A 24,539-nucleotide genomic window follows, 5' to 3' on the forward strand; every position below is an offset into this window, starting at 1 on the left:
AAAAAATCGTATAAACTTAACTATGACAGAATTAAAGGGTGAAGCTTACATTTTTGGATTCAAATAAATAATGTGAAACTCTCTCTGAAGAAAAGTCCATGTTATGTAAAACTAGAGTTTAAATGTGTTTTACTCTCATGTCCGATGTTATAAACACAGCGTTACATGCAAATAAAAGGAATACTTTGACATTTAGTTAAATAAGTGTCCTCACTTTCTTGATAAGAGTTGGATAACAGGATCTATTTCACTTTCATGTCGAGGAGTAAATACATGTACGGTATACATATATAGTTTTATACAAGCTTTTTAAGACTTGCAAAGCAACACTGCTGACAAACACAAAGGCGCCAGCTTGTTTAACCACCGGATGCCAAAGCACCACATGGTAAACAAATCTACGAGTTTTGCATGACAATGGTCTGAAAAAGTGACGAGAATTTCCATGAAACCAACATGCATTCTGAGCTGGTTGTGGAAGGAAGAGAGAGGTAAGTCTATGTTCAAAATATTCTTTATTGTAATTTAAATTCTTCCAAACTGTAGAATTTAGACGTCTTTTTGCTGTGCTGTAAGTATCCTTTTTGTTCTTCCGGCTCAGATTAAATGGCGTGGCTACTGAATGCCGTCCCTTTCACAGGTAAGAAACATGAATAACGAGGAGGCTACTACTGACTTTGAAGGTTGTTAAAGGTTTGAAAATAACCTGCTTCTTTCACAGGGATTCTCCTTTTGTTCCAGAGGACTAATCAGCTGAGTAAGTACCTGTTCAGGACAAACATACATTTTTGCATCTTGGTGACTGTGTTGCTTTGGATTTATTATTGATAATGTGTGACAACCGGCAAAATATACACTTTCCAAAGCACGCACAAATGTGAAAATCCTTAAGAACTTGAAGCTTTTGTGCTGCTCAATTCCTCTTTAAAGCGTTAACTGGAGCCTGCTGTATTACTTGTAACTTTAAAAGTAAAAAGCTCACAGTGTACAGTTCTGTTGAGTCTGTCACAGAGCCTTTGATTCTGCATTAATTCAGGACACCCCTATGCCTCTTTTGTGACTCAATTTGAATGTTTGTTCATGTTTCTGCTGTGCTTGCCTTTTTGAAATGTCTAAACTTCTGCCCAAAGTGCCTCAGCAGTACCACCTCATCAATGGCTCCCTGACTTGGTATGAGGCTCAGAGCTTCTGCAGAGTCAAGTACACCGACCTGGCCACCGTGGACAACATGAATGACAAGAACGAGCTGGTCAACACGCTGGGCGGCCGTGTGACAAACAGCTGGATCGGGCTCCAGAGAGGAAAGACCGGCAGGTTGATTTGGTCCGATGGCAGGGGCCCATTGCACTACACCAAGTGGTTTGACGGTGAACCCAACGGCGGAGACGTTGAACGCTGTGTAGAGATGTTTCAGGAAGGCTTGTGGAATGACGCACGTTGTGGAGAACAACAAGGTTTTGCGTGTTATGAACGTGAGTAAATGACAGAGGGATTTTTGTAGCAGATGGAACATAAACATCTGATAAAAACTTTCAAAACATCGTAAACAAGAAGGGAAGCTGAGACCTCCGCCAAAAATAATTTGCGTATTTGCCCCGTGATTCAGACTAGCCCCAAAAGCTAATGGGCTCTTCCTTGGCTCATGCTACACCCTTCTACAAAGTTTTATGAAAATCAGGCCAATAGGTTTTCCATAATCCTGCTAACAGACAAACCAAGAAACCAGACTGAAAACACCTCCTTGCTGGAGATAATAAAATCCACATTTAACAACATTCAAACCACAAGATTGGAAGATGCTTTCAGTCCACAGGTCTTTAGACACATGGACTAAAACTAACAACTAAAATTATTCATATGTTCTGATATTAAACGATAGCTTCCATCAGTAATGTTTCATCTCCTTGTCTCTTGCTTGACGCCTGCTTGCTTTGAAGAGGAAAGACCTGAAATCCATTTTCTGTCTCTTTGTATGTTTCTCTAGTCCAGCAGGATGGCGTGCAGAGGTATGTGTTTTACACAGAATACAAAAACTGGGTGAGCAGCCAAGAGCTGTGCAGAGAGAAGCACGTCGACATGGCCTATATCGGCAACGAGTTGGATAATTCAGAGATTGCTAATGTAGCCAAAGCATGGGGAAAAGAAGTGTGGATCGGCCTGTTCAATGATACCTGGGTGTGGTCGGATGGAAGGGAAACCTCCTTCAGGTTTTGGCTGAGCGGCTCGTATTCTCGGGGTGACTGTGCTTCTGTTGCGGTGTCGCAGCAGGGACGCTGGGTCGAAGCTCCATGTGAGGAGAAGGCCACGTTTGTCTGTCAGGGCGGTGAGTTACTGAAAGTTATACATTAATTCCTAGACACGCAACCAAAGTGATTTTTTTATTTTAGAGAAGTTTGCTAAGCAGACCTACATTTTAACTTTCTTTACTTATTCGTATGGGTGTCGATGGTGAACACAGTGTAGTATTTAGCAGCTAAAGAGCCAGATATTTATTTCACGGGTTGGTGGAGACCAAAACAGAGCAAAAAGAAGGGTGAATATTGGTCTTACGTTCATGTGGAGGCCCGAAACACAACTACAACTTAATGCTAATGTTCCGACAGCTGCAGGTATAAATATGCAACTGTTTGAGAACAATCACCACTATCCTTTAGAAGATAATGTGTCTATGTTGTGTGTTAAAACTTGGCCAAAAAAACTGTTATTGCATGTTGAAATCATTTAGTTTCTTTGAGTTTCTTTTTATAATTGATAATGTATCCTTTTTTCTCAAAAAAACATGCCGATGAGGTGAAAGTACTGGGTAGTGTCTGCATTTCAGGCACCAAAAGGTTCCAGCGACGTTCATAGATAAGAGCCTGGATGTAGCCAATGATCACATGACAGTATCATTTTTGTTGGGGACGCTGCAGGTCTCAAAGTGAAGAAGATGGTGATAAGGATGACGGTGCGCTCTGATGTCGACCTCGCTGACTCCACAGTCACTGATGCTCTCCTGAAAAAAGTAAATAAAATAAGTTTTGATGATTTATTCATATTTAATAGGTTTACAGACACATTGATGTGACACAGATGGGCAGGTAAAGCTATTTCTGGGGATCTGTGGAGTGTAACCGTGATAAAGGGTTTTGATTTGTCTAACACTGTGTCCCCTCAGTTGGACGCTGGTCTGAGACAACAGTCGGTGACTGATTTCAAACTCAGCTGGCGAAGGGACAACAGTGGACTCGTCTTCCAATGCCGCGAGCAGTCAGTCGGCGGTTGAGAAAATCCGTGAGTACACAGTTTGCTTCCTAATCTCAAAAGACTTGGAGTCCTTTCGAATATAGAATTTGACTTCGAGCAGTCATCAGCTGAGACCTTTTCTTCTCCTTCTCATTACAGGATGCTAATTGTAGCGTTAGCATGGGTGCCCCTACCGATTCAACACAACTGTTGGGATTAAAGTGAGTTGACTTGTTGAAGAATTGAGCGATCATCTTAATACTGTATCGGTGTATTTTTGAAGTGTGTAGGAATAGATGAATGTATCCTCTTGAAACTAAAAAAAAATGAAGTAAATTAAATATTTAAATGACCTCTTTGCTTGTGTTGAAGTGGTATTTTTGTGAAATTTTGAGTTAAAAGTATAAAAAACACAAAAGACTTGCGTGACTTTCTTGATCTCTGAAGTGGTTTATTTGACTGCACATGTGAGGCTTCAACCTGACAAATATCTCAAGCCTTCCAGAAATTGTGCAAATGCTTTACGGTACACTCGTAGTCAAATACATGTTAAATACGTCACACGCCTGGGTTTGCATACGGTGTGAATCCTCAAACCTACACATTCAAATAAACTGCAGGACTAGAGAGGTGAAACGGAGGAGCTGCTTTTTAAAACAAATTGTAATTTTCACTGCTTTGTTGCTGCTGAATTTGTCTAAATTCAGATTAGATTTGAGAGGAAATGGTGCATAGTTAAAAAATCATTTCACCACAGGTTAATAGCAGACCACCTCAAGGTGTCACTCAGAGAGAACCAGCACATTCTGATGTAGCTTTTCAAAATTAAAGCCCTTCAAAGTCTCATACATGAGCAAACTTCAAATCACATTCAAAAACCTCTTTTGTCATTAAATGTCTTTAACATAGTACTATTAACTTATTAAACAGTAATTTAAATTTAAATGAATTCTTCATTAATGAATGTAAAAAATAAATAGCGTTTAATAGATATAATTGGTTAATACATTAATCATATATTTTATGGGATTACAACTGTATTACATTGCCGATCGTTAAACAACATAATCAATAGTTCCGGGTGTTTAACAGGGGATATTAATTTTGTTTAAAAAGCTTTTAAACTGCTTAGAAATACTAAATACAGGGAGTTAAAGTGGCAAAAGTTTCTTCTTCACACATCCAGTAGGGACGGACCAACATTAGCATTTATTTAAAGTCTTGTCCAATACATTCCCTCTCTCTTATAAAGGGCTCTTTGCTCTCTACCATAGACTCTTTAAAATATAGACAGTCTCTGTGACGTCACCCATAAGTTAATGAACAGGCGTTGTGACGACAGAGCCGAACTCTAAAAATGGGCAAAGAGGTGGATTGTCGGTGAAGCGGAGGCGGGTCTTGGTGCCGCAGCAGAGCAGACAGCGGCCAGCTGGTATAGAGCACCCACCTGTCACTCAAAGCTCCCACGCCCTTAATTATGCATAACTGTGCGCATTAATATCATTTAAAACGATACCAATAATACCTTCACGGACAACGTCACTTAACTCTCGAGTTACGTTTCCACAGAAATGAAAGTGTAATAATAAACGTTTCCACTTCATACGCCTGCATTTCTTCATGTTATAACTATGAGGTCATAACTCTCAGCGGGCTTTTCCTTATGAGTGAAAGCTTTCACAAAGTGATTTAATCTATTGTTGATATAGTAATGTTGAGAGCAGCTTAAATGTTTCATTGTCTGATAGTTATAGTTTGTTGCAGCACAAACACTATATAGAAAATATATTCTTGCGTCTTTTACCCTTTTTAAATTTAGAAGGAATATGCGTTGTATATTTATGGAGGGCCTTATCGGCTGAGATCATCATAGCAAGCCTTCACACCATATGGTCATTTTCATTGTTTGCAAGATGATGTAATTGTTTTTAAAATAAACTCTGTGTTTTTCATCAGCTGAACAGTGAAGCTGTTTCGTTTTGATTGAAACGAGACATGAAGGAATGCAGGCGTATGAAGTGGAAAGACATTTACAGGAAAGCACAACATTTATTATTTCACTTTCATTTCTGTGGAAACGTAACTTGAGAGTTAAGTGACGACGTCCGTGAAGGTATTATTGGTATCGTAATTAGTCGTCTTAATCACCAAAGAGGAGTGACACTCAACACAATGAGACTCACCTCTGATTCAAAGTTTAAGAATGTACAATATGCAGAAGGCGTGACTTAGAGGTGTTCATAAATAAAATCCTCAGGTTCTCTAGTCACACTCACACCTGCTGGAACTCAAACAGGTAACAACATTTGTGGTTTATTCCTCCATTGATTTGTTTATTTTATTATATTTTGAATACTATCGGTGCAAATGTGATTTGAGCAATATTTGTGGAGATTTGTGCTGTTGTGTTACTGAAGCTGAACAGTCTATCCTGTTATTAATTATTCATCATCTTAATGATAACGCTGCTGCTGAAACCGAGAAAAGCACTTTTTCAGGCCTATTTTTTTTTTTCAATAATTCAAAGTGTTTCACAACCCATTCAAATGTTACACTTTTTAGACATTTTTTTATTCTGATTGGGGATGTAATGTTTTGAGTGTTATTTTAGTTTTCTGTAAGTAACCTGTTTTGTGTGTCGTGTCATCAGGAATCTGCAAAAAGACAAAAACAGATTTGACCAGAAAATATCAACATCATCAGTGTTTGTGCCGGTCAGTGAACATTACATTTTTACTTTAAACTGTCCCACTTTTTAACGAGTCAGCAGTTATAAAAGGGTTTATAAGTTGCTACTAACTTTAATAATGTTTGTGGAATAATTTAGTAATGCTTTTTGTATGAGCTATACAAATGTCAATAAAAAGTAGGCTGCAGAAGTGCAATAAACAGTTGTGAGTCATCTGCAACTATTAGTCAATAATTAGTGGTGGATAACTGGTTCTTCAAGTCTGCGGTTGTATTTGTGAATACGCTGTAAGTAAAGTAGTTTTGTTCCGGATGCCCTGGATCTGTTTCCCTGAACGTAAGACGTCAAATGTGCGTTGGATCAAAAAATGTACAGAGAACAGGAAAATGAAAGAGCTAAAGAGACAAAGCCAGTGCCCAAGAGGTTTCTGCAAACAGCCAATGCAAAGGTTGTTATTCATTCACATACTGTAAGATCTATAAAGCATTGGTACATCTTTTGTTAACCATTAATAACGACAATAGTTACAATTAAAACATCAGGAAGAGTCTACAGTCATGCTAGTGGCTCTGTGAGGCACAGTGGTGCTTTGAGCTAAATGCTAAAATGCTCTCAAAGCGAACATCCAAATGTTTAGGAAAGTCATGGACCTACGTTCATGGCAATCCATCCAATAATTGCTGATATTTCAGTCTTGACCAAAGTGGCGGACCAACCGATTGACCGTCATTGCAATTCATAGAGCCACGCTACCAGGGAGGCTAGTAGAAACTCTTTAGAAAAGTGCCTTAGAAAGTATTAGAAAGTGGTCAAACTAACTGATTAACATGGGCTCTTTTTTATCACCTCTTCAGGTACTTGATTTCTGCTCGACTACCTTTTTGAAGCAGAACCAAACAGAAAAAAAACATTTTCATCTTCCTCCTAAAATCCAAGCTAACCACCATGGAGTTGGAAGGGTTCAGGGATGATATACTTTCAGAGTATGTGCAACAAAATCCAAAGTCCACCAACACGCAACTGTTCTCTTTTTTGGCGCTGCTGAACGCGTACGTTCCTGAGTCCTACCTCCTGATGTCCGAGTGTGAACAGATCCTTGGACCACCTGATCCGATCCATGGAGGCCCCCCCTTTGAACAAAGAATGGAGCCTTTTACCTTCTGTATCAACGAATCCAGTCAGAAATGTATGATTGAACCACATGTTGCACAGAATTATGTGCATCTACTAGCTGACTTAGGGATTTCCAGGAGTGCTACAGTGAAGAAATTGATGTTCTCCCTTTGTGGAGATCAGCCCCAACCACATATACTCCAGTTCGTCAAAGATTTGCTGACAAAGAGAGAATTAGGAGTAAATGGTAAAGAGAAGAAGTTCTCAAGGTTGATTGAAGATATACAGGAAGAAGAGAAGTTCTCCAACGCCGTGTCTGTCTTGAAAACTGCATCAAATAAATTGAGACAATACCCCATCTACCCCCAAACCCTTTCCCGTCTCTATTACATCAGAGGAGACATCAAAAGAGACGATAACAAAGCTGAAGAATGGGCAAAGACAGCCATTGAAAGAGCTCCAAACAACTCTTATGTGGCTGACACTCTCGGGCAGGTTTACAAGAATCGTTTGATGAGGGAAGCTAGGCAACAGGAGGATATCTTACACATGGCAAATAAGGCTTTCAGAGCCTTTAAAGATGTGGAGAGGAAAGCTGACAAAGAAGAGGGCCAAGAAATGGATGACATGGCTGGTACTGTAATGATTTCAAATTCCTTCAACAACAGAGGCCGTTTTGGCTTCATTCAAGTGGCAAAGATAGCCTTTGAGAAACTCGGAGCAGCAAGATCTCCTCCTTCACAGGAATCCAGGAGTTTCATCCAAAACTTAAAAATGGAAGTTACAGCTAAGTTTGCCTTTTTTGAATGGTACCTAACCTACTCCAACCCTGACATGACATCCACAGAGCCGGATTACTTCTGGAAGGACATTGCACTTTGTTACGAGAAGTACACAACAGAAACGGCAGCTAAATCCAAAAGCTTTCCAGCCCTTCTGGATGGTCTGAATCATGGCCTTTTCACATCAAAGGGAAGACGTGCTGGATTTGAGGAGGCCGAGCAAACAGTGTCGGATTTAGAGGAAATCCAAGAAGATTTGAGAACCACCTACGAGGCCAATCCTGACGATGTCAAAGCAGCTGAGAGTTACATCCTCTCCAACATCCTCTTGAGCAACAAGATGCAGAACTCTCCAAGGCTCACCCCAGTGAGTGAACTCAAAGCAATAATACACAGATTCTTGGACACAGACGTGAGGCGTAGAAGCCCTGAGTTTTACCTCATGGCTCTGCTGTTGTTTTGGCCTGAGGAAGAGCCTCGAGTGGTGCAAGATGAGGATGATGAAGAAGTGGAACAACCGGCCACAGAGGTTGAGGGGTCAGAAGAAGAAACCGGGGAGGTTGAGGAGAGCAATGAGGAACAAGAACCAAGCAGAGAGCCTGAACAACCATCTCTTGACCTCATGTTTGAGCCTGACCTGCAACAGTATGTCACATTCATGGAGAAAGCGTTCGGGAATTCCTATGCCAAGTACCTTCGGGGCCGTTACCTTGTGCCCTTGTTTTTTCTGGGGAAGGGCTCCGGACTGAGCAGATGGATCCACAAATCAAGGCTGGATGCAATCGTGGAAAATGAGGTGGATGCTGAGCTAGCTGGTGAACAGGATGAAAGTGCTGAGGAGAAATTGAGGCGGATCAATGAAAAATGGATCAAGGGTGATGTGTGGCAAATCCCAGAAGTTGAAGACATGCTTCTCCCAGTCCGGGTCGAGCTATGCTGCACTCCCACGATGCCACAGGAGCATGAGGAAGAGGAAGTGCTTGTTTGTGCTGGAGGGAAGAAAATAAAGGTTAGAGTAGTTGAACCTGATTCAGCGCTGAGCCCGATGCTCTTCTATCTGGGCTTCACCATTCAGGGTCCTCTCGTCTTCAAAGTGGGACATCCTCACATGTCTGGACAGTGATTGACAAAAGAACACTTTTGTTTTCCCGGCATCCCTTTGAATAGTTGCTGAGATATTTCTGTGTAGCGGTGGACTGACCGACAGACCAACATTGTCGTCCCTAGAGCTACACTGCTAGTGATGCTAGAAATGATTACCTTTGAGATACATAGAATCATGAAAAATAACTGCAAGAGTTCCCCCAAACACCCAAACTATGTAGTTATTTTTACACTATATGGCTTCGATGCAGTAGGTAAAGTAAAGAGTAAATGCTCAGGGTCACCTGTGTTAGAAAAGTGTCAAATCAAATGTACGGTCATTGTTTTGATTTTAGTAGATGGTAGTGGTTGTATCTTCAGTCTTAAGTTCATTTAACTATTTTGCATTATATTTTGAATTTAATTTAATATTAATTTAGATGTACTTTTCCAATACAGCATACATGCATGTAAGTACAAATAGAAGATACAATGTATTGATTGGATTACATTGTCCTTGTGCAGTTTTAATGAGTTGTTGGTTGTGTTCCTGTTTTCTTCAAATGTATTATGAATGTGTATTCTAACATAAATCAATGTTTTTAAAGAAACGTGGTGTGAAAATGTAATTGGTAATAATGTGTGCAGTTGTTTTGGCAAAATAATTAAACTTGCAATGTGATTATTTGCTATTATATACTATTGCCTCCCATCTAACACTCATTAAATGATCAAAAGAAAACAACCTTTCAAAGCCGCTTTATTCTTTTATTTGAATTTGTGCACAACAATATTGTTTGAATGCAGGATTTTAACTTGCAACAGAGTATATTCACATGGTAGTATTGCTACTTTTAAGTTGAGAAGTACTGAACTTAACAAGCCAACTGTATATAAAGTAGTTACTGCACCGCATTAGAACAGTACAATGGTAAAATGCTGCTTAGACATTGATGCATCGGGAATAACGGCTGGGAATGTAACACCAGTTTGAACTTTGTCTGTCAAAGTAAGCCCAATGACACACACACACACACACACACACACACACACACACACACACACACACACACACACACACATGCACCTGATGGAGGCGCCATTTAGCTAAATCTCAAACTTCCTTCCCTCTAAATCACCAAATGGATTCCCTCAAAAGGGGAAAGATTATTTTACGTTTTATTTAGTTATTTATTTATTATTTTTCCCAATTGACTGACCCCTCTCTTCATTTCATTTCTTCTCTATCCACTGTTGTCTCTTTCTAACAGAGTTAACGGAAGTGACTGAACCCACCTCCATCAGCCCAGGTATACGATCCCAACAGAAGCCTGAGCATGAGGGTTGATTTACACCCACACATCACCCTCTTATTGGGTCGTAACATCCCAATAGGGGTGGAAGATGTAAAAGTACTGCAGTTTAACTTTTACTCAAGTATAAGAACAGATCAGTAACGTGTAGCTTAAGCATCAAAAGTATTTATTATGCAGGCAGAATGACCCATGACAGTGTTATATGATTATGAACTAGAATACAATTACTGACGCACGTGTCAAAACATGATGTGAGGGTTTTAAATGAGTTGATTATAAATGGGTTTTATTCCAGATGCCCTGCAGGGGTCGAACAGGATCTTCGTGATGAGTTTAAGAGCTAAAAACACAAAAGCAACTGTCATTTTGGAGGATGAGTTAAACTGGCAACCCAAAAGTTGCTCTTAATAATGGCTTATAATAGCTCTATCAAGTATTTGAAAATGCCGCTATTGTTTTTCCAGCTGTGTAGAGAAGGACGACAGTGAAGATGACGTTGCTGACTAACTCCGACCTCAAAGATCCAACCATCCGGCATCAAATCTTTCAGCAGGTACAGTGAGCCGCTGTGTTTGGGCTGCTTTGAAATAACCTAATTGTTCCATGCTACGCATTGCACCATAGAAGAACAGTTTCCATCTTGTTTTTCTTCTTTGTCTTTAGTTTGTTGCAGCTCTTAACCTGCAGGGCTTTACTGACGTCAAGCTGCTGTGGAGGACTTTAAGGAAAGAGCCTCAACCAACAGAGAGAGGTGACGATTCTGAACGAAACTAATTACATACATTTGACCACATAATTCACCAGCACATACTGATATATATATATATATATACATATATATATATATGTATATATATATAAAATTCGATACATTTTTAGCAATGTGTGTTTATAATTTTGCATCTTTATCCTGATTCACCTGCTTTGTCTTTTATCAACAGATGCGGACAGAAAATAAAATAAAACCTCCACTGATCATCTTAAAATGGAACTAGAGAGAAGATTTGAGAACAGGGACGACAACATTCGTTTTTACCTTTTTTTCTTTCTTTAGACCTTAAAATGTGCTTGTTTTCTTTGCGTTTTGCCATTTAAAAACTTTATATTTTGTGGTTTGTCGCTTTTTTATACAACCTTTTGTTTATTTCCTTTTAATCTTTTGTTTGTCTGTGAACTTGAATAAGTAAACTTGTGAACTTGTGCAAACGTCAGTGTAAAGTCTGCACACCAGCCTGTTCGTGGGATACAACTTGTACAAGTTTTGTTATTGCAGTAAAATATATAAACATCAACATGTCTTAGGGTTCTGGAGAAACATGCTACTGGTGTGTTGTTGAACAATGTGGATTGTAGTGTGTACTCGAGGGAATAAACGGGGAAAGTAGAGTAAGAAGAAAGACGGTATTTTTAGCCTCTTCTTATAAATGTGCTCAACGTAACTGGATGCAAAGTTTGAATTCATGTTCCGATAACATTTCACTTTTTAGTCAAGTTAAAAAAAATCGTATAAACTTAACTATGACAGAATTAAAGGGTGAAGCTTACATTTTTGGATTCAAATAAATAATGTGAAACTAAGACTCTCTCTGAAGAAAAGTCCATGTTATGTAAAACTAGAGTTTAAATGTGTTTTACTCTCATGTCCGATGTTATAAACACAGCGTTACATGCAAATAAAAGGAATACTTTGACATTTAGTTAAATAAGTGTCCTCACTTTCTTGATAAGAGTTGGATAACAGGATCTATTTCACTTTCATGTCGAGGAGTAAATACATGTACGGTATACATATATAGTTTTATACAAGCTTTTTAAGACTTGCAAAGCAACACTGCTGACAAACACAAAGGCGCCAGCTTGTTTAACCACCGGATGCCAAAGCACCACATGGTAAACAAATCTACGAGTTTTGCATGACAATGGTCTGAAAAAGTGACGAGAATTTCCATGAAACCAACATGCATTCTGAGCTGGTTGTGGAAGGAAGAGAGAGGTAAGTCTATGTTCAAAATATTCTTTATTGTAATTTAAATTCTTCCAAACTGTAGAATTTAGACGTCTTTTTGCTTCCTTTCTCAATGTTATATACTTAATGTATTGTATTGTAAGTATCCTTTTTGTTCTTCCGGCTCAGATTAAATGGCGTGGCTACTGAATGCCGTCCCTTTCACAGGTAAGAAACATGAATAACGAGGAGGCTACTACTGACTTTGACGGTTGTTAAAGGTTTGAAAATAACCTGCTTCTTTCACAGGGATTCTCCTTTTGTTCCAGAGGACTAATCAGCTGAGTAAGTACCTGTTCAGGACAAACATACATTTTTGCATCTTGGTGACTGTGTTGCTTTGGATTTATTATTGATAATGTGTGACAACCGGCAAAATATACACTTTCCAAAGCACGCACAAATGTGAAAATCCTTAAGAACTTGAAGCTTTTGTGCTGCTCAATTCCTCTTTAAAGCGTTAACTGGAGCCTGCTGTATTACTTGTAACTTTAAAAGTAAAAAGCTCACAGTGTACAGTTCTGTTGAGTCTGTCACAGAGCCTTTGATTCTGCATTAATTCAGGACACCCCTATGCCTCTTTTGTGACTCAATTTGAATGTTTGTTCATGTTTCTGCTGTGCTTGCCTTTTTGAAATGTCTAAACTTCTGCCCAAAGTGCCTCAGCAGTACCACCTCATCAATGGCTCCCTGACTTGGTATGAGGCTCAGAGCTTCTGCAGAGTCAAGTACACCGACCTGGCCACCGTGGACAACATGAATGACAAGAACGAGCTGGTCAACACGCTGGGCGGCCGTGTGACAAACAGCTGGATCGGGCTCCAGAGAGGAAAGACCGGCAGGTTGATTTGGTCCGATGGCAGGGGCCCATTGCACTACACCAAGTGGTTTGACGGTGAACCCAACGGCGGAGACGTTGAACGCTGTGTAGAGATGTTTCAGGAAGGCTTGTGGAATGACGCACGTTGTGGAGAACAACAAGGTTTTGCGTGTTATGAACGTGAGTAAATGACAGAGGGATTTTTGTAGCAGATGGAACATAAACATCTGATAAAAACTTTCAAAACATCGTAAACAAGAAGGGAAGCTGAGACCTCCGCCAAAAATAATTTGCGTATTTGCCCCGTGATTCAGACTAGCCCCAAAAGCTAATGGGCTCTTCCTTGGCTCATGCTACACCCTTCTACAAAGTTTTATGAAAATCAGGCCAATAGGTTTTCCATAATCCTGCTAACAGACAAACCAAGAAACCAGACTGAAAACACCTCCTTGCCGGAGATAATAAAATCCACATTTAACAACATTCAAACCACAAGATTGGAAGATGCTTTCAGTCCACAAGTCTTTAGACACATGGACTAAAACTAACAACTAAAATGATTCATATGTTCTGATATTAAACGATAGCTTCCATCAGTAATGTTTCATCTCCTTGTCTCTTGCTTGACGCCTGCTTGCTTTGAAGAGGAAAGACCTGAAATCCATTTTCTGTCTCTTTGTATGTTTCTCTAGTCCAGCAGGATGGCGTGCAGAGGTATGTGTTTTACACAGAACACAAAAACTGGGTGTGCAGCCAAGAGCTGTGCAGAGAGAAGCACGTCGACATGGCCTATATCGGCAACGAGTTGGATAATTCAAAGATTGCTAATGTAGCCAAAGCATGGGGAAAAGAAGTGTGGATCGGCCTGTTCAATGATGCCTGGGTGTGGTCGGATGGAAGGGAAACCTCCTTCAGGTTTTGGCTGAGCGGCTCGTATTCTCGGGGTGACTGTGCTTCTGTTGCGGTGTCGCAGCAGGGACGCTGGGTCGAAGCTCCATGTGACGAGAAGGCCACGTTTGTCTGTCAGGGCGGTGAGTTACTGAAAGTTATACATTAATTCCTAGACACGCAACCAAAGTGATTTTTTTATTTTAGAGAAGTTTGCTAAGCAGACCTACATTTTAACTTTCTTTACTTATTCGTATGGGTGTCGATGGTGAACACAGTGTAGTATTTAGCAGCTAAAGAGCCAGATATTTATTTCACGGGTTGGTGGAGACCAAAACAGAGCAAAAAGAAGGGTGAATATTGGTCTTACGTTCATGTGGAGGCCCGAAACACAACTACAACTTAATGCTAATGTTCCGACAGCTGCAGGTATAAATATGCAACTGTTTGAGAACAATCACCACTATCCTTTAGAAGATAATGTGTCTATGTTGTGTGTTAAAACTTGGCCAAAAAAACTGTTATTGCATGTTGAAATCATTTAGTTTCTTTGAGTTTCTTTTTATAATTGATAATGTATCCTTTTTTCTCAAAAAAACATGCCGATGAGGTGAAAGTACTGGGTAGTGTCTGCATTTCAGGCACCAAAAGGTTCCAGCGACGTTCATAAATAAGAGCCTGGATGTAGCCAATGATCACATGACAGTATCATTTTTGTTGGGGACGCTGCAGGTCTCAAAGTGAAGAAGATGGTGATAAGGATGACGGTGCGCTCTGATGTCGACCTCGCTGACTCCACAGTCACTGATGCTCTCCTGAAAAAAGTAAATAAAATAAGTTTTGATGATTTATTCATATTTAATAGGTTTACAGACACATTGATGTGACACAGATGGGCAGGTAAAGCTATTTCTGGGGATCTGTGGAGTGTAACCGTGATAAAGGGTTTTGATTTGTCTAACACTGTGTCCCCTCAGTTGGACGCTGGTCTGAGACAACAGTCGGTGACTGATTTCAAACTCAGCTGGCGAAGGGACAACAGTGGACTCGTCTTCCAATGCCGCGAGCAGTCAGTCGGCGGTTGAGAAAATCCGTGAGTACACAGTTTGCTTCCTAATCTCAAAAGACTTGGAGTCCTTTCGAATATAGAATTTGACTTCGAGCAGTCATCAGCTGAGACCTTTTCTTCTCCTTCTCATTACAGGATGCTAATTGTAGCGTTAGCATGGGTGCCCCTACCGATTGAACACAACTGTTGGGATTAAAGTGAGTTGACTTGTTGAAGAATTGAGCGATCATCTTAATACTGTATCGGTGTATTTTTGAAGTGTGTAGGAATAGATGAATGTATCCTCTTGAAACTAAAAAAAAATGAAGTAAATGAAATATTTAAATGACCTCTTTGCTTGTGTTGAAGTGGTATTTTAGAAGAAGACATTAAATCTGTGTTTTTATTTTGTTTAAATGACATTTTACACATAATTTCCATCTGTGCTTTGTTGTCAACATTTGCATTCATGCTGAGTACATGTGAGTGAACTTGTCATGGTGCACACGTTCTATGGTTTTGTGGATTATAAGAATCTTTTAAATGTGAAGTTAGTGGAGTTTTTAATACAGTGATAATGGGGAAGACTCCGATGGCCTTTATGTTCAATATGAATTGTGACTTCATGTGATTCCCCATGTTTTGATGCCGAAGTGTCAATTATACATGTTATTAAAGAAAAAGATAAAACCTGATCTGAAATGTGTGATATTAAAGTGATGTTTAATGCTTTTTACCCTGAAATCTGAGAAATTTTGAGTTAAAAGTATAAAAACCACAAAAGACTTGCGTGACTTTCTTGATCTCTGAAGTGGTTTATTTGACTGCACATGTGAGGCTTCAACCTGACAAATATCTCAAGCCTTCCAGAAATTGTGCAAATGCTTTACGGTACACTTGTAGTCAAATACATGTTAAATACAACGTCACACGCCTGGGTTTGCATACGGTGTGAATCCTCAAACCTACACATTCAAATAAACTGCAGGACTAGAGAGGTGAAACGGAGGAGCTGCTTTTTAAAACAAATTGTAATTTTCACTGCTTTGTTGCTGCTGAATTTGTCTAAATTCAGATTAGATTTGAGAGGAAATGGTGCATAGTTAAAAAATCATTTCACCACAGGTTAATAGCAGACCACCTCAAGGTGTCACTCAGAGAGAACCAGCACATTCTGATGTAGCTTTTCAAAATTAAAGCCCTTCAAAGTCTCATTCATGAGCAAACTTCAAATCACATTCAAAAACCTCTTTTGTCATTAAATGTCTTTAACATAGTACTATTAACTTATTAAACAGTAATTTAAATTTAAATGAATTCTTCATTAATGAATGTAAAAAATAAATATAGTTTAATAGATATAATTGGTTAATACATTAATCATATATTTTATGGGATTACAACTGTATTACATTGCCGATCGTTAAACAACATAATCAATAGTTCCGGGTGTTTAACAGGGGATATTCATTTTGTTTAAAAAGCTTTTAAACTGCTTAGAAATACTAAATACAGGGAGTTAAAGTGGCAAAAGTTTCTTCTTCACACATCCAGTAGGGACGGACCAACATTAGCATTTATTTAAAGTCTTGTCCAATACATTCCCTCTCTCTTATAAAGGGCTCTTTGCTCTCTACCATAGACTCTTTAAAATATAGACAGTCTCTGTGACGTCACCCATAAGTTAATGAACAGGCGTTGTGACGACAGAGCCGAACTCTAAAAATGGGCAAAGAGGTGGATTGTCGGTGAAGCGGAGGCGGGTCTTGGTGCCGCAGCAGAGCAGACAGCGGCCAGCTGGTATAGAGCACCCACCTGTCACTCAAAGCTCCCACGCCCTTAATTATGCATAACTGTGCGCATTAATATCATTTAAAACGATACCAATAATACCTTCACGGACAACGTCACTTAACTCTCGAGTTACGTTTCTACAGAAATGAAAGTGTAATAATAAACGTTTCCACTTCATACGCCTGCATTCCTTCATGTCATAACTATGAGGTCATAACTCTCAGCGGGCTTTTCCTTATGAGTGAAAGCTTTCACAAAGTGATTTAATCTATTGTTGATATAGTAATGTTGAGAGCAGCTTAAATGTTTCATTGTCTGATAGTTATAGTTTGTTGCAGCACAAACACTATATAGAAAATATATTCTTGCGTCTTTTACCCTTTTTAAATTTAGAAGGAATATGCGTTGTATATTTATGGAGGGCCTTATCGGCTGAGATCATCATAGCAAGCCTTCACACCATATGGTCATTTTCATTGTTTGCAAGATGATGTAATTGTTTTTAAAATAAACTCTGTGTTTTTCATCAGCTGAACAGTGAAGCTGTTTCGTTTTGATTGAAACGAGACATGAAGGAATGCAGGCGTATGAAGTGGAAAGACATTTACAGGAAAGCACAACATTTATTATTTCACTTTCATTTCTGTGGAAACGTAACTTGAGAGTTAAGTGACGACGTCCGTGAAGGTATTATTGGTATCGTAATTAGTCGTCTTAATCACCAAAGAGGAGTGACACTCAACACAATGAGACTCACCTCTGATTCAAAGTTTAAGAATGTACAATATGCAGAAGGCGTGACTTAGAGGTGTTCATAAATAAAATCCTCAGGTTCTCTAGTCACACTCACACCTGCTGGAACTCAAACAGGTAACAACATTTGTGGTTTATTCCTCCATTGATTTGTTTATTTTATTATATTTTGAATACTATCGGTGCAAACGTGATTTGAGCAATATTTGTGGAGATTTGTGCTGTTGTGTTACTGAAGCTGAACAGTCTATCCTGTTATTAATTATTCATCATCTTAATGATAACGCTGCTGCTGAAACCGAGAAAAGCACTTTTTCAGGCCTATTTTTTTTTTTCAATAATTCAAAGTGTTTCACAACCCATTCAAATGTTACACTTTTTAGACATTTTTTTATTCTGATTGGGGATGTAATGTTTTGAGTGTTATTTTAGTTTTCTGTAAGTAACCTGTTTTGTGTGTCGTGTCATCAGGAATCTGCAAAAAGACAAAAACAGATTTGACCAGAAAATATCAACATCATCAGTGTTTGTGCCGGTCAGTGAACATTACATTTTTACTTTAAACTGTCCCACTTTTTAACGAGTCAGCAGTTATAAAAGGGTTTATAAATTGCTACTAACTTTAATAATGTTTGTGGAATAATTTAGTAATGCTTTTTGTATGAGCTATACAAATGTCAATAAAAAGTAGGCTGCAGAAGTGCAATAAACAGTTGTGAGTCATCTGCAACTATTAGTCAATAATTAGTGGTGGATAACTGGTTCTTCAAGTCTGCGGTTGTATTTGTGAATACGCTGTAAGTAAAGTAGTTTTGTTCCGGATGCCCTGGATCTGTTTCCCTGAACGTAAGACGTCAAATGTGCGTTGGATCAAAAAATGTACAGAGAACAGGAAAATGAAAGAGCTAAAGAGACAAAGCCAGTGCCCAAGAGGTTTCTGCAAACAGCCAATGCAAAGGTTGTTATTCATTCACATACTGTAAGATCTATAAAGCATTGGTACATCTTTTGTTAACCATTAATAACGACAATAGTTACAATTAAAACATCAGGAAGAGTCTACAGTCATGCTAGTGGCTCTGTGAGGCACAGTGGTGCTTTGAGCTAAATGCTAAAATGCTCTCAAAGCGAACATCCAAATGTTTAGGAAAGTCATGGACCTACGTTCATGGCAATCCATCCAATAATTGCTGATATTTCAGTCTTGACCAAAGTGGCGGACCAACCGATTGACCGTCATTGCAATTCATAGAGCCACGCTACCAGGGAGGCTAGTAGAAACTCTTTAGAAAAGTGCCTTAGAAAGTATTAGAAAGTGGTCAAACTAACTGATTAACATGGGCTCTTTTTTATCTCCTCTTCAGGTACTTGATTTCTGCTCGACTACCTTTTTGAAGCAGAACCAAAGAGAAAAAAAACATTTTCATCTTCCTCCTAAAATCCAAGCTAACCATCATGGAGTTGGAAGGGTTCAGGGATGATATACTTTCAGAGTATGTGCAACAAAATCCAAAGTCCACCAACACGCAACTGTTCTCTTTTTTGGCGCTGCTGAACGCGTACGTTCCTGAGTCCTACCTCCTGATGTCCGAGTGTGAACAGATCCTTGGACCACCTGATCCGATCCATGGAGGCCCCCCCTTTGAACAAAGAATGGAGCCTTTTACCTTCTGTATCAACGAATCCAGTCAGAAATGTATGATTGAACCACATGTTGCACAGAATTATGTGCATCTACTAGCTGACTTAGGGATTTCCAGGAGTGCTACAGTGAAGAAATTGATGTTCTCCCTTTGTGGAGATCAGCCCCAACCACATATACTCCAGTTCGTCAAAGATTTGCTGACAAAGAGAGAATTAGGAGTAAATGGTAAAGAGAAGAAGTTCTCAAGGTTGATTGAAGATATACAGGAAGAAGAGAAGTTCTCCAACGCCGTGTCTGTCTTGAAAACTGCATCAAATAAATTGAGACAATACCCCATCTACCCCCAAACCCTTTCCCGTCTCTATTACATCAGAGGAGACATCAAAAGAGACGATAACAAAGCTGAAGAATGGGCAAAGACAGCCATTGAAAGAGCTCCAAACAACTCTTATGTGGCTGACACTCTCGGGCAGGTTTACAAGAATCGTTTGATGAGGGAAGCCAGGCGACGGGAGGATATCTTACACATGGCAAATAAGGCTTTCAGAGCCTTTAAAGATGTGGAGAGGAAAGCTGACAAAGAAGAGGGCCAAGAAATGGATGACATGGCTGGTACTGTAATGATTTCAAATTCCTTCAACGACAGAGGCCATTTTGGCTTCATTCAAGTGGCAAAGATAGCCTTTGAGAAACTCAGAGCAGCAAGATCTCCTCCTTCACAGGAATCCAGGAGTTTCATCCAAAACTTAAAAATGGAAGTTACAGCTAAGTTTGCCTTTTTTGAATGGTACCTAACCTACTCCAACCCTGACATGACATCCACAGAGCCGCATTACTTCTGGAAGGACATTGCACTTTGTTACGAGAAGTACACAACAGAAACGGCAGCTAAATCCAAAAGCTTTCCAGCCCTTCTGGATGGTCTGAATCATGGCCTTTTCACATCAAAGGGAAGACGTGCTGGATTTGAGGAGGCCGAGCAAACAGTGTCGGATTTAGAGGAAATCCAAGAAGATTTGAGAACCACCTACGAGGCCAATCCTGACGATGTCAAAGCAGCTGAGAGTTACATCCTCTCCAACATCCTCTTGAGCAACAAGATGCAGAACTCTCCAAGGCTCACCCCAGTGAGTGAACTCAAAGCAATAATACACAGATTCTTGGACACAGACGTGAGGCGTAGAAGCCCTGAGTTTTACCTCATGGCTCTGCTGTTGTTTTGGCCTGAGGAAGAGCCTCAAGTGGTGCAAGATGAGGATGATGAAGAAGTGGAACAACCGGCCACAGAGGTTGAGGGGTCAGAAGAAGAAACCGGGGAGGTTGAGGAGAGCAATGAGGAACAAGAACCAAGCAGAGAGCCTGAACAACCATCTCTTGACCTCATGTTTGAGCCTGACCTGCAACAGTATGTCACATTCATGGAGAAAGCGTTCGGGAATTCCTATGCCAAGTACCTTCGGGGCCGTTACCTTGTGCCCTTGTTTTTTCTGGGGAAGGGCTCCGGACTGAGCAGATGGATCCACAAATCAAGGCTGGATGCAATCGTGGAAAATGAGGTGGATGCTGAGCTAGCTGGTGAACAGGATGAAAGTGCTGAGGAGAAATTGAGGCGGATCAATGAAAAATGGATCAAGGGTGATGTGTGGCAAATCCCAGAAGTTGAAGACATGCTTCTCCCAGTCCGGGTCGAGCTATGCTGCACTCCCACGATGCCACAGGAGCATGAGGAAGAGGAAGTGCTTGTTTGTGCTGGAGGGAAGAAAATAAAGGTTAGAGTAGTTGAACCTGATTCAGCGCTGAGCCCGATGCTCTTCTATCTGGGCTTCACCATTCAGGGTCCTCTCGTCTTCAAAGTGGGACATCCTCACATGTCTGGACAGTGATTGACAAAAGAACACTTTTGTTTTCCCGGCATCCCTTTGAATAGTTGCTGAGATATTTCTGTGTAGCGGTGGACTGACCGACAGACCAACATTGTCGTCCCTAGAGCTACACTGCTAGTGATGCTAGAAATGATTACCTTTGAGATACATAGAATCATGAAAAATAACTGCAAGAGTTCCCCCAAACACCCAAACTATGTAGTTATTTTTACACTATATGGCTTCGATGCAGTAGGTAAAGTAAAGAGTAAATGCTCAGGGTCACCTGTGTTAGAAAAGTGTCAAATCAAATGTACGGTCATTGTTTTGATTTTAGTAGATGGTAGTGGTTGTATCTTCAGTCTTAAGTTCATTTAACTATTTTGCATTATATTTTGAATTTAATTTAATATTAATTTAGATGTACTTTTCCAATACAGCATACATGCATGTAAGTACAAATAGAAGATACAATGTATTGATTGGATTACATTGTCCTTGTGCAGTTTTAATGAGTTGTTGGTTGTGTTCCTGTTTTCTTCAAATGTATTATGAATGTGTATTCTAACATAAATCAATGTTTTTAAAGAAACGTGGTGTGAAAATGTAATTGGTAATAATGTGTGCAGTTGTTTTGGCAAAATAATTAAACTTGCAATGTGATTATTTGCTATTATATACTATTGCCTCCCATCTAACACTCATTAAATGATCAAAAGAAAACAACCTTTCAAAGCCGCTTTATTCTTTTATTTGAATTTGTGCACAACAATATTGTTTGAATGCAGGATTTTAACTTGCAACAGAGTATATTCACATGGTAGTATTGCTACTTTTAAGTTGAGAAGTACTGAACTTAACAAGCCAACTGTATATAAAGTAGTTACTGCACCGCATTAGAACAGTACAATGGTAAAATGCTGCTTAGACATTGATGCATCGGGAATAACGGCTGGGAATGTAACACCAGTTTGAACTTTGTCTGTCAAAGTAAGCCCAATGACACACACACACACACACACACACACACACACACACACACACACACACACACACACATGCACCTGATGGAGGCGCCATTTAGCTAAATCTCAAACTTCCTTCCCTCTAAATCACCAAATGGATTCCCTCAAAAGGGGAAAGATTATTTTACGTTTTATTTAGTTATTTATTTATTATTTTTCCCAATTGACTGACCCCTCTCTTCATTTCATTTCTTCTCTATCCACTGTTGTCTCTTTCTAACAGAGTTAACGGAAGTGACTGAACCCACCTCCATCAGCCCAGGTATACGATCCCAACAGAAGCCTGAGCATGAGGGTTGATTTACACCCACACATCACCCTCTTATTGGGTCGTAACATCCCAATAGGGGTGGAAGATGTAAAAGTACTGCAGTTTAACTTTTACTCAAGTATAAGAACAGATCAGTAACGTGTAGCTTAAGCATCAAAAGTATTTATTATGCAGGCAGAATGACCCATGACAGTGTTATATGATTATGAACTAGAATACAATTACTGACGCACGTGTCAAAACATGATGTGAGGGTTTTAAATGAGTTGATTATAAATGGGTTTTATTCCAGATGCCCTGCAGGGGTCGAACAGGATCTTCGTGATGAGTTTAAGAGCTAAAAACACAAAAGCAACTGTCATTTTGGAGGATGAGTTAAACTGGCAACCCAAAAGTTGCTCTTAATAATGGCTTATAATAGCTCTATCAAGTATTTGAAAATGCCGCTATTGTTTTTCCAGCTGTGTAGAGAAGGACGACAGTGAAGATGACGTTGCTGACTAACTCCGACCTCAAAGATCCAACCATCCGGCATCAAATCTTTCAGCAGGTACAGTGAGCCGCTGTGTTTGGGCTGCTTTGAAATAACCTAATTGTTCCATGCTACGCATTGCACCATAGAAGAACAGTTTCCATCTTGTTTTTCTTCTTTGTCTTTAGTTTGTTGCAGCTCTTAACCTGCAGGGCTTTACTGACGTCAAGCTGCTGTGGAGGACTTTAAGGAAAGAGCCTCAACCAACAGAGAGAGGTGACGATTCTGAACGAAACTAATTACATACATTTGACCACATAATTCACCAGCACATACTGATATATATATATATATATATATATACATATATATATATATATATATATATAAAATTCGATACATTTTTAGCAATGTGTGTTTATAATTTTGCATCTTTATCCTGATTCACCTGCTTTGTCTTTTATCAACAGATGCGGACAGAAAATAAAATAAAACCTCCACTGATCATCTTAAAATGGAACTAGAGAGAAGATTTGAGAACAGGGACGACAACATTAGTTTTTACCTTTTTTTCATTCTTTAGACCTTAAAATGTGCTTGTTTTCTTTGTGTTTTGCCATTTAAAAACTTTATATTTTGTGGTTTGTCGCTTTTTTATACAACCTTTTGTTTATTTCCTTTTAATCTTTTGTTTGTCTGTGAACTTGAATAAGTAAACTTGTGAACTTGTGCAAACGTCAGTGTAAAGTCTGCACACCAGCCTGTTCGGGATACAACTTGTACAAGTTTTGTTATTGCAGTAAAATATATAAACATCAACATGTCTTAGGGTTCTGGAGAAACATGCTACTGGTGTGTTGTTGAACAATGTGGATTGTAGTGTGTACTCGAGGGAATAAACGGGGAAAGTAGAGTAAGAAGAAAGACGGTATTTTTAGCCTCTTCTTATAAATGTGCTCAACGTAACTGGATGCAAAGTTTGAATTCATGTTCCGATAACATTTCACTTTTTAGTCAAGTTAAAAAAAATCGTATAAACTTAACTATGACAGAATTAAAGGGTGAAGCTTACATTTTTGGATTCAAATAAATAATGTGAAACTAAGACTCTCTCTGAAGAAAAGTCCATGTTATGTAAAACTAGAGTTTAAATGTGTTTTACTCTCATGTCCGATGTTATAAACACAGCGTTACATGCAAATAAAAGGAATACTTTGACATTTAGTTAAATAAGTGTCCTCACTTTCTTGATAAGAGTTGGATAACAGGATCTATTTCACTTTCATGTCGAGGAGTAAATACATGTACGGTATACATATATAGTTTTATACAAGCTTTTTAAGACTTGCAAAGCAACACTGCTGACAAACACAAAGGCGCCAGCTTGTTTAACCACCGGATGCCAAAGCACCACATGGTAAACAAATCTACGAGTTTTGCATGACAATGGTCTGAAAAAGTGACGAGAATTTCCATGAAACCAACATGCATTCTGAGCTGGTTGTGGAAGGAAGAGAGAGGTAAGTCTATGTTCAAAATATTCTTTATTGTAATTTAAATTCTTCCAAACTGTAGAATTTAGACGTCTTTTTGCTTCCTTTCTCAATGTTATATACTTAATGTATTGTATTGTAAGTATCCTTTTTGTTCTTCCGGCTCAGATTAAATGGCGTGGCTACTGAATGCCGTCCCTTTCACAGGTAAGAAACATGAATATCGAGGAGGCTACTACTGACTTTGACGGTTGT

The sequence above is a fragment of the Anarhichas minor genome, unplaced genomic scaffold, assembly GCF_050575085.1.
Source record: "Anarhichas minor isolate MPS153535 unplaced genomic scaffold, ASM5057508v1 ptg000016l, whole genome shotgun sequence".
Lineage (NCBI taxonomy): Eukaryota > Metazoa > Chordata > Actinopteri > Perciformes > Anarhichadidae > Anarhichas > Anarhichas minor.